The following is a 12421-nucleotide window of genomic DNA, read 5'->3' on the forward strand; positions in this document are numbered from 1 at the left end:
CTGTGGAGTCTGTTGTCTTATGCGGTCTCTTATAGCATTAGAGCAGTGTTAGGTCGACTCAGACCAAGAACTCGGTCTAGGCCCAAGCTTAGTGTAGGAGCCTAGGCCGAGTAATTCGGCCCAGGTCGTTTCGAGTACTGTAACAACAAAAAACAATTTATAAAAACAAAAAATGCAAAAACATAGAAAATATATGTTTAAAATAAGAATAAGCAAAACACTTCTAAATGAGGTAAAAAAAAGTAGTAAGATTTTAAAAAATCAACTTGTGATTGAGAGTATTTTCGATATAATCTAAAAAGATGTGAAAATGTGAAAATAAATATTTATAGCCCAAACACTTCTCAATTTTTTTTAAAATGATAGAAAACACAAAAAATATGTATATATAAAATAAAATTCTTATTTTTTGGTCTTTTTTTTAATTTTTTTTAATATCTGTGAGTGAATCACCCAACTCGGGGTAACTCGGGCCCACCAGGGGGCAAACCGAGTACTCGGCACTTGAATTGAGCAGTCAAACGCTGTCTTAAAGAGAGAGAGAGAGAGAGGGAGAGAGAGAGAAGAGAGAGGGAGGAAGGGATTCATCTTTGGCTTTGTGGGGTGGGTGTGTGGTGAGAATAGGGAGTCATAAGCACACACCTTAAACTCTTTGTGTACGAGAGGTGAAAAGATTTTCTGCTCCTGCAGGAACATACTGTGTATTTGCTATAGTAAGTATAATTCATATAAGAAATATTTTTTAGACCTGAGAAAGGAGTTTGGATTGTGGTAGTAGCACCCCACACCATAATTACCATGTTGTGGTTTCTATTGCTACCGCTAACACCATATTATTAATACTTTTAAAAAGCTAACTCCTAATCTACTTAAAAAAATGGGTAGGGCCTGGGGAGTTTTCCCCACTGAATTACCCAAAAACAAAGTATTTATAAGACCTCAAATTGTGGGAACGTAACCTCTAGAACCCAATTCGTATCCCCAAAGAAAAAGAAATGAAACCCTTATGTACTTAAAAAAAGTTAGTAACCTAAGATTAAACAAGAACTTTCAAATTTTCATAGGGTTGGGTCTAAAATTTAAGACTTAGAATCCAAATTTTATTCTTGAAATTAAAAAAAAAAAAAAAAAAATCTCCCAAGTGCCAAGTTACTCTTTTCCTCGATAGAGTGTTCGTGCAGTATGCTCCTGCGCAAACATGCTATGTGCGCAAGCATCAAACACTTCATAGTGTGTGTGCTTGGGTGCATGCATAAAAGAGAGAAGAGATAGAAAGAGAGAAGCAAGCATCTTACATATTAAGAATGTGCCTGCGCGTGTGTGTGTTAGAGAGAGAGACCTATTGATCTTGCAAGACATGGGTGTGTGTATGTGGGTGTTTGTGTGTGTGTTTCAGTGTGTTTGTGAGAGAGAGAGAGACGCTTCATCTTAGAAGATGGTGTGAGATGATTAATAATTGTGGTTTGCAGCTTTTGACACATAAATCATAGAAGAGAACAAGTTTTATTTTGTATTGAACTACTTTCAAAATAGAAAAAGCCCACAACTTTTAAAACTCAAATGTATCAGATTTGGGTGGTGGGTTCCTCAGAAACAGCAGAACAGAGCCGTAGAATCACAAACACACACACCCACAAGTGGAAGATATGTTCAAAGCTGAGACACATGTTACATATCTTATCAAATTTAGAGCCTCTTTTGAAAATTCACCATGGCAGTTAAAATAAGTTGAATAACTAATTAGAGAGAGAGAGACAATAAGAGTTAGTACTTGTTGCTCTTTGGGGGGAGAGAAAGAAATGGTTTGAACATTATGCTTGTGAAAAAAAAAAAAAAAAGATTTTAAACTCTAAAAATAGTAAATATTTTAACAAGTGTTCAAAGATCAGCAAGATCTGTACGATTTTTTAAGTTTCAAATTTTTGTTGTCAATGTTGGAAATTGATTTTAGAACCATCAGATTTCTAAAACCAAAAGTGCTTTGGAGATGAGAATTTGAGGTGAGGCCTTATTTAGGTGGCACATATTCCAACCAAAATCAAAATGGTTTGAAAGGGCTGTAGTCTTATCAAAATATCAAAATAAGTAAGGCCTCATCCTATAACTCATCGAAAATTATAATTCAAGCATTGAAAAACTTTTACCTTAGTCATCTCAACCTGAATATTATAGTTGTGACAAAATTGGGATTTCAAATTCCAAAAATATTATATAGTTTAAAAATTTATCCAGACTATTTATTTCGCCCTAAAAAATAAGTGTTCAAAGATCCACAAAATTTTATATTTTTTGAGTTGAAAATTTTTATTATGTTAAAAATTATTTTAGAGCCATCATGGATATTTTCTATTGCTGAGATTTTATTTGGTTTTCATAAAATCTAAGCCTTATAAAAATTTCATCCCAAAAACAAAAGACCGGAAAAGTACCACCCAATTGAGCAAGTGAAGAGAGAGAGAACCAGTCGACACTTGCAGGCTTAGAGAGAGAGAACCAGTTGAAACAAAAAAAATAGCATTTCCTTTAGGCTACACTTAGGTGCACTTTAAAAAATATGAATTTGATAGGAGAGTTAATATTCTAAAGAAAAAAAAAAAAACATGATATGGCAATAGTACTCTAAGCCCATGTAACTAACCTCTCTCACTCTTCACGTGCCTAGTCACATGACCTCCCTAAATTAATTCCAAATTAGAGAGAGAAAGTGTAACAGTCAAAGATAATCACATGACCACCTGCTTCAAGCCCATAAAAAAGCAATACCCCAAAGCCCCACAAAAAGTTTATTCAACTGCATGGCAAAAACACTTATAAATCTAACCCCTCAACCTCTCTAAACCATCTCTCTCTCTAGAATTTTGGAAGGTAGAGAGAGAAAGAAGTCATGAAGGCCAATTACAGTTGCAAAGCTCTAGGTTGTGTTCTTGTCTTCCTAATTCTACATTCTCTCAGCTCTCTAACTCTATGCCATGCAAGAGTTATGAGAGAGAATGCTAAAATCATGAGAGAGAAAGAGAGGATCATGAGAGAAGGTGTACCAGTACCCAAACTTGCACCATTGATGAGAGAGAAATCAGCATTGGAGGGGTTGGAGAAAAGGAAGAAGATGCCGATAAAGCAAGCGGAGGCGAGCTTCAGGAACGTCCCGCCAAGTATACCGAACCCGACACAGAACAAGTAACGACCGCAACCCAAAATCCTTCTTCTTGTGAAAAATTGGTTTTTTCGGAGCAGAAAAATCCTGAAATAGATAGAAAATTTTGTCGTAGCAGGTCGAAGCCGCGGTCCGATTGCGGAAGGGAGCTCTGGTGCTTTGGCAAGGGGAACTGATCCCTAACAATCTCTCTCCCCTCTCTTTTTCTCTCTTTTAAGGAAAATATAGGGCATTTTTTATCTTTTTAGAGAAAAAGAATTTGAGTTCATGTAGGGTGACATTTTTGTTTTGGTTTTTTTAATTTGTAATTTTTTTCTTTTGTGATTTTGGCAAAATGTGGCATGAGAAATTCTAGAGAGAGAAGATGTAATAGTGAGTTTGTTATGCCTGTACAGAGATGAATTTCTTTAAGACACTGTCCATATGTTTAAATTTGTTGCTATCAGTTAATATCTTTTAGGGTGCAGTTTGTATACGGATGCATCCGCAGGTGTAGAGGTATGGTGCACTTTTAAATTTTATCATGGTATATAATGTTGATGTAAAATGTTTTTAGGATTATGTCAAAATCTATTTTTATATCTAATTATAAAATTTTAAATTTTAAAAATGGTTAAAATTAAGTAAATCTATAAACATATGAAAATCTTGAAAATGGACGACGTAGATAGTATGTTGTAAAATACACTATTTTTGAGACTTAAAATCTTTTAATTTTTTACAACCATACATCTCGATGTCGAGATAATCAATCAAAGGGTTTTTCAACATTAAAACTACCTTTTTCGATAGATTTTTTAGGGGCATCCGTAATTCTACATTATAAGGTAGCATCCTTATATAAACTTTTTCCATATCTCTTTTATTACCAATATTATCATTCCATATCTCTTTTATTACCAATATTATCATTGTTGGGAGAGAGAGAGAGAGAGAGAGAGAGAGAGGTTCACATTGAATCAAATGGTCATGAGTCACAATTTCTAGGGAGAGGAGAGAGGGGTTCACATTGAATCGAATGGTCATGAGTCACAATTTCTAGAGAGAGGATAGAGGGGTCCACATTGAATCAAATGGTCATGAGTCACAATTCCTAGAGAGAGAGAGCGAGGTTCACATTGAATCAAAGGTCTCGATTCACAATTTCTACAGAGAGAGAGGGGTTCACATTGAATCAAATGGTCATGAATCACAATTTCTAGAGAGAGACAGAGAGAGATCATATCATTTGTATCACATGGTCATGGATCACAATTTCTAGAGAGGGGTGGGTTTCACATTGAACCACATGGTCATGAATCCTAGGACCTTCCTATGAATTTCTCTTACCACTTTACAACTAAAACCTTAAAGATGAATATATTAATTGAGGTGGCACATTCCCTAGATTAATAATAATATTTCATTTGGACAAAGGTAAGAGGTACTTGAAAATTGAAAATTGTAGTCCAAGACTGAGTCCCATAACTCATTTGGGTGGTGTTGGTTGTCTCTAGCTTTTATTTGGAGACAATTAGACCTGGCTTCCGTACTGAGAAAAATTCTATTAACTTTAAATTTTTGTGAGTAAATATCCAATATAAACTTTAATTATTTATCATTTGGGAATAAAATGTATAGCATGTGTACTATGGTCTTTTGGGAGCAAAAAGATCCATTTACTCTCTTATAAATAGTGTTTCGAAACCCAGATTGGGGTGGTGGGGCAGATCGTTCCCCCACATATATGCGTCGGATCGCTAGTTTCTTCTCTATTGATCTTAGTCAGTGGACCAAAACAATTAAAAAATAAATGAAATTGAAATAGGGTTTTATAGAGTGGTGATTTAGAGGAGACCTAAAATAACATAAAATAAGCTTTAAAAAAAAAAAAAAGAAATATATGGGCAGGTTTTGGGGGAACCACATAGGGACCTATACTATCTTAGAATTGGTTCGGTCCTAACTAATTCTCACTCAGATCGGTGATCGTGATAAAAAATCTCAGGGTTTTAAAACACTACGATGGAAAATGACTTGCTTGGAAGGATTTGTTTGATGTTAAGTTTGAGGATCCACTGTAGCATCATCAATGACTATTTTCTAGTGTTTTAAAATCCTGATCATGGATTATGCTAGCCCACGGCCAAACTGATTTGGAGCGGTCGATTTGCAACGATTCGACTAAAAAAGGCAAAAAAATAAAAGTAGAAAAATGCATTCAAACATATTATTTTAGTTAAAAGACAAATTTAAGTGTGTTTAAATCGGCTTTTGAAACAAACCAAAATACCGCCTCGCCAATCTCACTGTAAAAAGCTGGACAACCTGTGTGGAATCTTAGGGCGTGAATTTTTTTTTTTAGACTTATCCATGATATTATTGATTTTTTTTCTATTTTTAATCTTCTTCTGAAGTTTGTGCCTCTCACATCCAAAATTTAAGGTTTTCAATATAGTCTAGCGAAGTTTGTCTCGCAAATGCATGAAGGTATAAAACATCGCAACTTTACTTCTATAAATAAATAAGATTGTCACATTATATAAACTTAAATCGCACACTATTGTTTTTTCAAAATTTGAAGTGCAATTTACTGTGCAAATTGGATTGGAATCTTGGCTAGTTTGTTTACCTCTTGGAATTTGACAAAAACTTGTCTCAACCTAGGGATGAACTCCAAGGCACACCAAATAAGTAGATAAAACCTGGGCTTGGACTTGAGTTCCGTTCGAGTGCTCAGGCAGAAAATAGAGAAATTCTATAAAATGTAGGCATAGACTATTTTCTTGTAGGAGTATACAATACATCTACTCCCTCAATCAAAAGACCTACTTGGAAGAATTTTTTAGTTCTAAAATTTTTGTAAACCACCTAAGAATTAATAGATGATCTTTTAAAAAAAAGAATTTTGAATTTTGAGTTTTAAAATAGTAGATCTCGCCTTTAAAAAATTGGATGTTCAATCTTGAGATATTATTTTTTCTAATATATATTTAGAGTTCAATCTAGAAATTTCTCGTACTAAAGTTAGTCTATGGGGATAGATGTTGGATCCTCGAAATTTGGGATCCTAAAATTACTTCTATGTTAGGTTTTACTCGAGGGAGTAAATGGCTCCCGTGGGAGTACAAAATCTTTTGGGGTTATAAAAACACTTCACACGCACATATCTGAAAATGTCACGTGTGATTTCTCTTATGTGTGTGTAGGCATGTGGGTGCATCTTGAAGTTAGTCTTCTATTTCCTTTGTGGTCCCTCTCCAACTTTTAGTCGTTAAGTGACTCATAGATGATGTCCTATTTCAAAATATTTTAAATAGTATGTAAATACAGCTCTTGTGGGGGTATACTATACATTAGTACCCTCGGCAAAAACGAATTATTTAGGAGATTTTTAGAGAAATTCGCTTAAATATATTTGATATTGTGCCTATTTGCAATTATTTCGACTTTAAGCAATGTGTTTTTTTATGGGTATTTTGAGATTAAATCAAAAGACATGGGTGAGGTGTTAATCGGCAATTTGATCAATTTTCTTTTTTCCTTTTTTTTAATTTTTTTTTTTTTTTTAGATTCACCTAGATGATTATTTTCAAAAGAAAGAATGGATTTCGAGTTCTCTAGCATGCTTGGGTCTTGTGGTAAAAAACTTGGACGGTCCCTATTCAATTTTGGTATGTTAATTTTCTTCAAGCACATGGATTGAGTGATTTTATTTATTTTTATTTTTATTTTTTTTGGAGGTTGGTCGTTAGGTTCAATAGCTTACATCCCAACATTTGGTCCTAGAAATATTGTTTGCTTGGGTTTACCTGAGGGAACAAATGAACAATACGCTCCCATAGGAGCAGGAAATCTTTCCAATGTTTTAAAATGGCATTGAGATTGGCCATAATGCTTGTTTGATCCAGCATGAGCATGATGCACATTTAGCCCCTAGGATAAAACACATGTAAAAGTAAGTTTTAGGGCCCCAAATTTTGGAAATTAACATTTAAACTAGAGACCATCTTCATAATTATAATAACAACAACAATAATAATATTCATAAGAGGCACCTATATGTGCTTAAAAAAATAGCACCCTAAGGTGGAATGAAAACCGTGAAATTTTTTAAAGTCAAATCCAAGTATCTAGGGACTCAAATTTATTTTATTTTTCTTTTGAAAAATATACTTATCTAATGATTATAAAGTGGATTCTACAATTTCAAATCATAAAAATCAAACCAAGTAACTCTTTTGCATAAGAGAGTAAATATACAATATGCTCCGATATGTCGAGCGAAAATAGAAATAAAACATTTAACAAACTTCCCAACGAACAAAAACACACCATGGTATATGATTAATCTCCACCGTTTTTCATCCGAGTGGATATATTTCCATGGTCAATGTGCAATATGCCGCTATTGTACAATATCTCTTTTATTCGGTGTTTGAAACTTCAGACTCGATTGATTCTTCAATTTGAAAAAAATATGAATATTTTAAAAATAAAAATAAAAAATAAAATGAGTAGATTGCTCAATTCCCTGGCAAACTCACTACGTTCTCTGAATAGAATTGGTTGAGTCTATCAAAATTAGATTGTCCCCATGAAATTGACGATCTCGATCAACAATTTTTAAATTACCAAGATGGCATTAGGTTTTCTAGCCAAATTGCAATTTGGGCCAATTTGTTCTCATAACAACTGGACACGCACCATTTGATTTTCTAGCCAAATTGTAATTTCAAACTATTAGTTCTCACAACAATTTGACATCAAAATATATTTGGTTCGCAAATTTGAATTGATTTGGCGTTGACGATTATGATGATTTGAATTGACTTGGCTTTTGGCCCCCAAATTGAATTTTATGCAAAAGCTACTCTTAATTCTTTGCGGCACATTACAACCATCATCACTATATTGTTGCACAGTAACGATTTCGAATTCAAATTGTAATAATCAAACACTCATATAAATAAATACCAACTAAACCAAATTGTCATTTAGTTAATTACAAGTTAAAATTTTGGGTAGGGACCTGTCTCCTCCCACTGAATTACTCAAAAAATAAATAAATAAATAAAATAATATTGTTTAACAAAATTTTAAAGAAATTTACCTATATATCTTATTTAAAAATTTTAATTATCAAAATATCCCTTAGTTTTTGTACAATATGCACATATCCCCAACAACTTTTTAATTCCCAGTTTACCCCTAACTCCGAAGTTACAAAGGATTTCGAATTTTCAATTTCAATAGCCATATTTTTTAAGTCTTTTTATAGGAGAAAAAACGAAGTCACTTACAATGTTGAAATCCAAAGTCACACTTGACTTCGGATTCTTAATATCCAAAGTTAGCATTATAATTAAGAGTTCCATGCAACTTTGGATATCATGTCAATATTTTAAATATCTGAAAGGAAAAATTATTTAAAAAATAATAACTTAACTTTGAATTTTCAATCTCCCAAATAAGGGCTAAACTGAAAGAAAAAAAAAAAAGATAGACAATATGTATATTCATTGATTTTAAAAAATTGGGTGCGGTTTCTATAGAGCCTAGGCTCTAAACAATCAAATTAGAGCATACTTTCAAATATTGTTGAGAAATATTGTTTCAATACTTGAAATTTTTGTGATAGCCTTAAAATATATTTTCATTTTTATTTATAATATTTAAAGCTTCAAAAATAGTGTAGATCAATACATTTACGAAAATTTGAAAATCTAAAAAATTGACAGTCCAAAAATGTGTTATAAAATATACCATTTTCATAAAACTTAAAATCTATTTTTTTTTTTTTCTAATGTTCCCGCATCTTGACATCGAGATGATCAATTTTGATGAGATTTGGGCAACTTGGCTCTATATAAACTTTTTCCTGAATATTTTTATAATTACAGTCCAAATGAAAATTCCAAAATTTTAATCATAATCATACTATCCTCAACAAACAAAGTTATCAATAGTAGTAGTTTTGATAATTTTAAATTTTAGTTCATACAACCCATGAAAAGTTATAGATAACGGGAAAAAAAAAACAAAATTAATCATACAATGGTTAAAACTTAAAAAGACATTTCGAAGTTGTACTGGTGGGGGCCGCGCGAACGCGTACCCCCCTTTCACAAATTATGACGTGCAGTCTCCCACATTGGAGAGATGCTAGGGCGACCCACCACCCAAGTGCAATGGAAGCGGCCGCCCTAGGCCATCGGCCTTTCTGTTCACCGATTGACCCCGCCCAGGTAAGTATGCTTCCACTTTATGCCTCATCTCCCTTTTGTACTACTCTCGTACCCTCTCTCTCCCTCTCTCTTCGATGTGGCGCTAAGTTTTTCCTTTTTTTATACCCTTTTGAAGCCCTTTTAAGTTTTAACTCTCCCTTTATATATTCTTTTTTTTTATAGTTTTTTTTTTAGGTCTTTTAAGTTTGGAAAAGAGATTAGATTAACTCACTAGCTCATATAGACTCCACGGTCTAGATTGAATTTAGGACGTTCTGACGATTATAGATGTCTGGTAGTGTTTTAATTTTTTTTTTTTTCTATACATCCAAATCACTTGAAATTTTAAATGTGTGTTATTCTCATCAAGATGCACCTGATAAAAATATAAAAGTAATTATTTATAAAAAATAAAATGACCAAAATACCTTTGAATTATTTCGGGGGTATTTTGATCAATTTATTTCGTGTAAAATATTTTTTTTGATATTTTTCGAATATTCACTTATTTTTTATAAAACTAGCCTAAAATTTCAAGTGATTTGAATTTGTAAAACAAAAACTAAAATTTAAACACTATCAGACATCTGTGATAATCAGATCAGCCCAGATTCAATCTGAAACGCTCGACTCACATGTTTCATATGAGCTACTAGGCTAATCCCATCATTTCCCTCTCTATATATAGTATATATATTCTTTTTTTTATAACCTTTTGTAGTCCTTTTAAGTTTTAACTCTCTCTATATATAGTATATATATTCCTTTTTTTTATAGCCTTTTCTAGTCCTTTTAAGTTTTAACTTTCTCTCTATATATATTATATATATATATATGTATTCTTTTTTTTATAGCCTTTTGTAGCCCTTTTAAGTTTAAACTCTCTCCATATATGTTTTCTATGAATGACGATTACATATTGGTGCCTCTCTCTCTACATATTAGTGGTTTCTCTCTCTACATATTAGTAGGTTTTTCTCTCTCTCCCTCTCTCTCATATTGGTCTCTCTCCCCCTCTCTCACACATATTGGTCTCTCTCTCTCTTACATATTGGTGGGTCTCTCTCTTGATTACATATTAATGGATGGGATCTCTCTGTGGCTCTAGGATTTCTCTCTCCATGGCCATGGATCCTGCCTGCAAAACCCTCTGTCATAATGTTCATTGCATATCAATCAATTCGTAGGTGGACCTCTCTCTGTCTCTATCAATGGCCATTACAATATTACTATCAATGACCATTACATGTTGGTGGGTCTCTCTCTCTCTCTTCTTTAAGTGGATTGGCAGTGTTTAAAAGCTCAGATCGGTGGGTCGAACCATTCGCCAGTCGGCGGTCTCAAGTCGAACTGGCGAATCGGTGGGTTGGCTTATAGAACTCGGCGTAACATCACAAAGCGATAGAGAACTTATGAAAAAATGGAAAATAACGAAACGATAAAGAAAAAGTACATAAATCAAACTAATTGATTTCGTATAATAGAGTTGTAAATCAAAATCAAACAACAAATAAATAAATATTTTTAGAAAAAAGTAGAAAAGATAAAAATTAATCTTAAAGTTTTCTAGATAAAAATAACTAAAAATTGCTAGGGCTTTTGCCGATCAAGATAATAAAACATTCTTGGTCAACTTTTGATAAATTTGGTAAAATAATGAGAAAGAAATCAAAATCTTTTTATTTCAAGTTAAAAATTGAGTAAACAAGTGGTTAAAGAAACAAATTGATGGGGTGAATCATGTACCTACTAATGTCAGATTAGTGGATCCTCAATCGAAATTTCATATCGATGAGTTTGGAAAATACTAATATACAAAAATTGAAACAAATAAGAAAAGTTGTTGAGAGTTTTACACAATGGAATATACCAAGGATTCCAAAGTAAAGATGAAAATAATTAAATAATGGGGTTTCCAGAGGCGGACCCAGTACCAACCGTTGGTTGGAACTAGATTTTATCTCGACCGATTCCCAATACGGATTGTGCAATTCCTGATCCAGATTGTGCTTCTTGAACCACTAAGTAAATGTGAGACCATGTTTGTTATTCATGAAATACATTTCCAAACTATGCCGGAGATATATTTCTCGCAATTTCGAAATCCATTGGGCAGAATTGAGGGCTCTTTCCATGGCTAATTTCTCATAAATTGGGTAGAATTGATTTCTCAATCAACCATGGGAAAGTGATGTATTTATCGGAAATCACTTTCCAATAAGGAGTTTTGACGAGGCCAAAAGCATTGACCAGAAATAGTAAGCAATGCACTTTACTTCATTGTATTAAACTAAACATAGATAAATTAATGTATACCTAAGATGTCTTGTCACAACTTTTACAATTAAATTGTATATGGTAAAATTTAGTCAACATAGTTAGATTAGGAAATAGACTAGTGAGAACTAGATTAGGACTAAGTCGAAAGTTCAACAAAAAAGAAAGCAATATATTTCCCTTTTAATGTATTACATATATTTCCAAAGTTTTATATATTCAATTATTGTTTTGACAGGTCATCTCTCCAGACTCATGCAAATATTTTAGTAACAAGTAGATGTTTTTTTTTTTTTTGGGGGGAAAATAGACTAGTAAAATATCCATCCAAATAAAAAAAGTGTCTTACTAAAAGAAGCTCATATTTTAGAAATAAAATAGAAATAAAGAGTGTTACTTCTATGTTTAAGTTTTTATCTAAAAACTACTATTTATAGTATTATTTTTAAAATTACAATCTAGGCATTTTATCCAAAAATACATTCTTAAAAATAGAAAAAAATATCGAAACAACCCTAGAAAAATCAATAAGGTGGTTAAATCAGTTAATTTACCAAAAAAAGTATTTATATTTTAAATTAATTTCTTCTCTGTTATTTTGCTAGAAAATACCCAATCTTCCCCTTGGTCTGGAACTCTAAACCAATGAGATCATTTTGATAATTTGACTACTAAGTTGCTTGATCCAAATGACTAAAATAACTTACTCATTAAGTATTCAAAACTCAAAATATGTATTTCAATACAAATTTTAAACAGTATTGCTTTTGGGTTTTTCAGTCTC

The 12421-nt window shown here is 32.6% G+C and overlaps 1 long non-coding RNA gene and 1 other non-coding gene across 2 annotated transcripts; one reads left to right on the plus strand and one right to left on the minus strand.

Annotated features, from left to right (window-relative positions):
* Window positions 1-2652: 2652 nt before the first annotated feature.
* Window positions 2653-3565, plus strand: LOC148783480 (uncharacterized). Its single transcript, XR_016044179.1, has 2 exons — window positions 2653-3177; window positions 3273-3565. It is a non-coding gene; the product is annotated as an uncharacterized LOC148783480 (long non-coding RNA).
* A 5663-nt stretch (window positions 3566-9228) lies between these two features.
* LOC148783481 (U1 spliceosomal RNA) lies at window positions 9229-9389 on the minus strand. Its single transcript, XR_016047804.1, has one exon. It is a non-coding gene; the product is annotated as a U1 spliceosomal RNA (small nuclear RNA).
* Between the last annotated feature and the right edge of the window lie 3032 nt (window positions 9390-12421).

The sequence above is a fragment of the Amborella trichopoda genome, chromosome 1, assembly GCF_054954075.1.
Source record: "Amborella trichopoda isolate Santa Cruz 75 chromosome 1, AtrichopodaSantaCruz75HAP2 v2.0, whole genome shotgun sequence".
Lineage (NCBI taxonomy): Eukaryota > Viridiplantae > Streptophyta > Magnoliopsida > Amborellales > Amborellaceae > Amborella > Amborella trichopoda.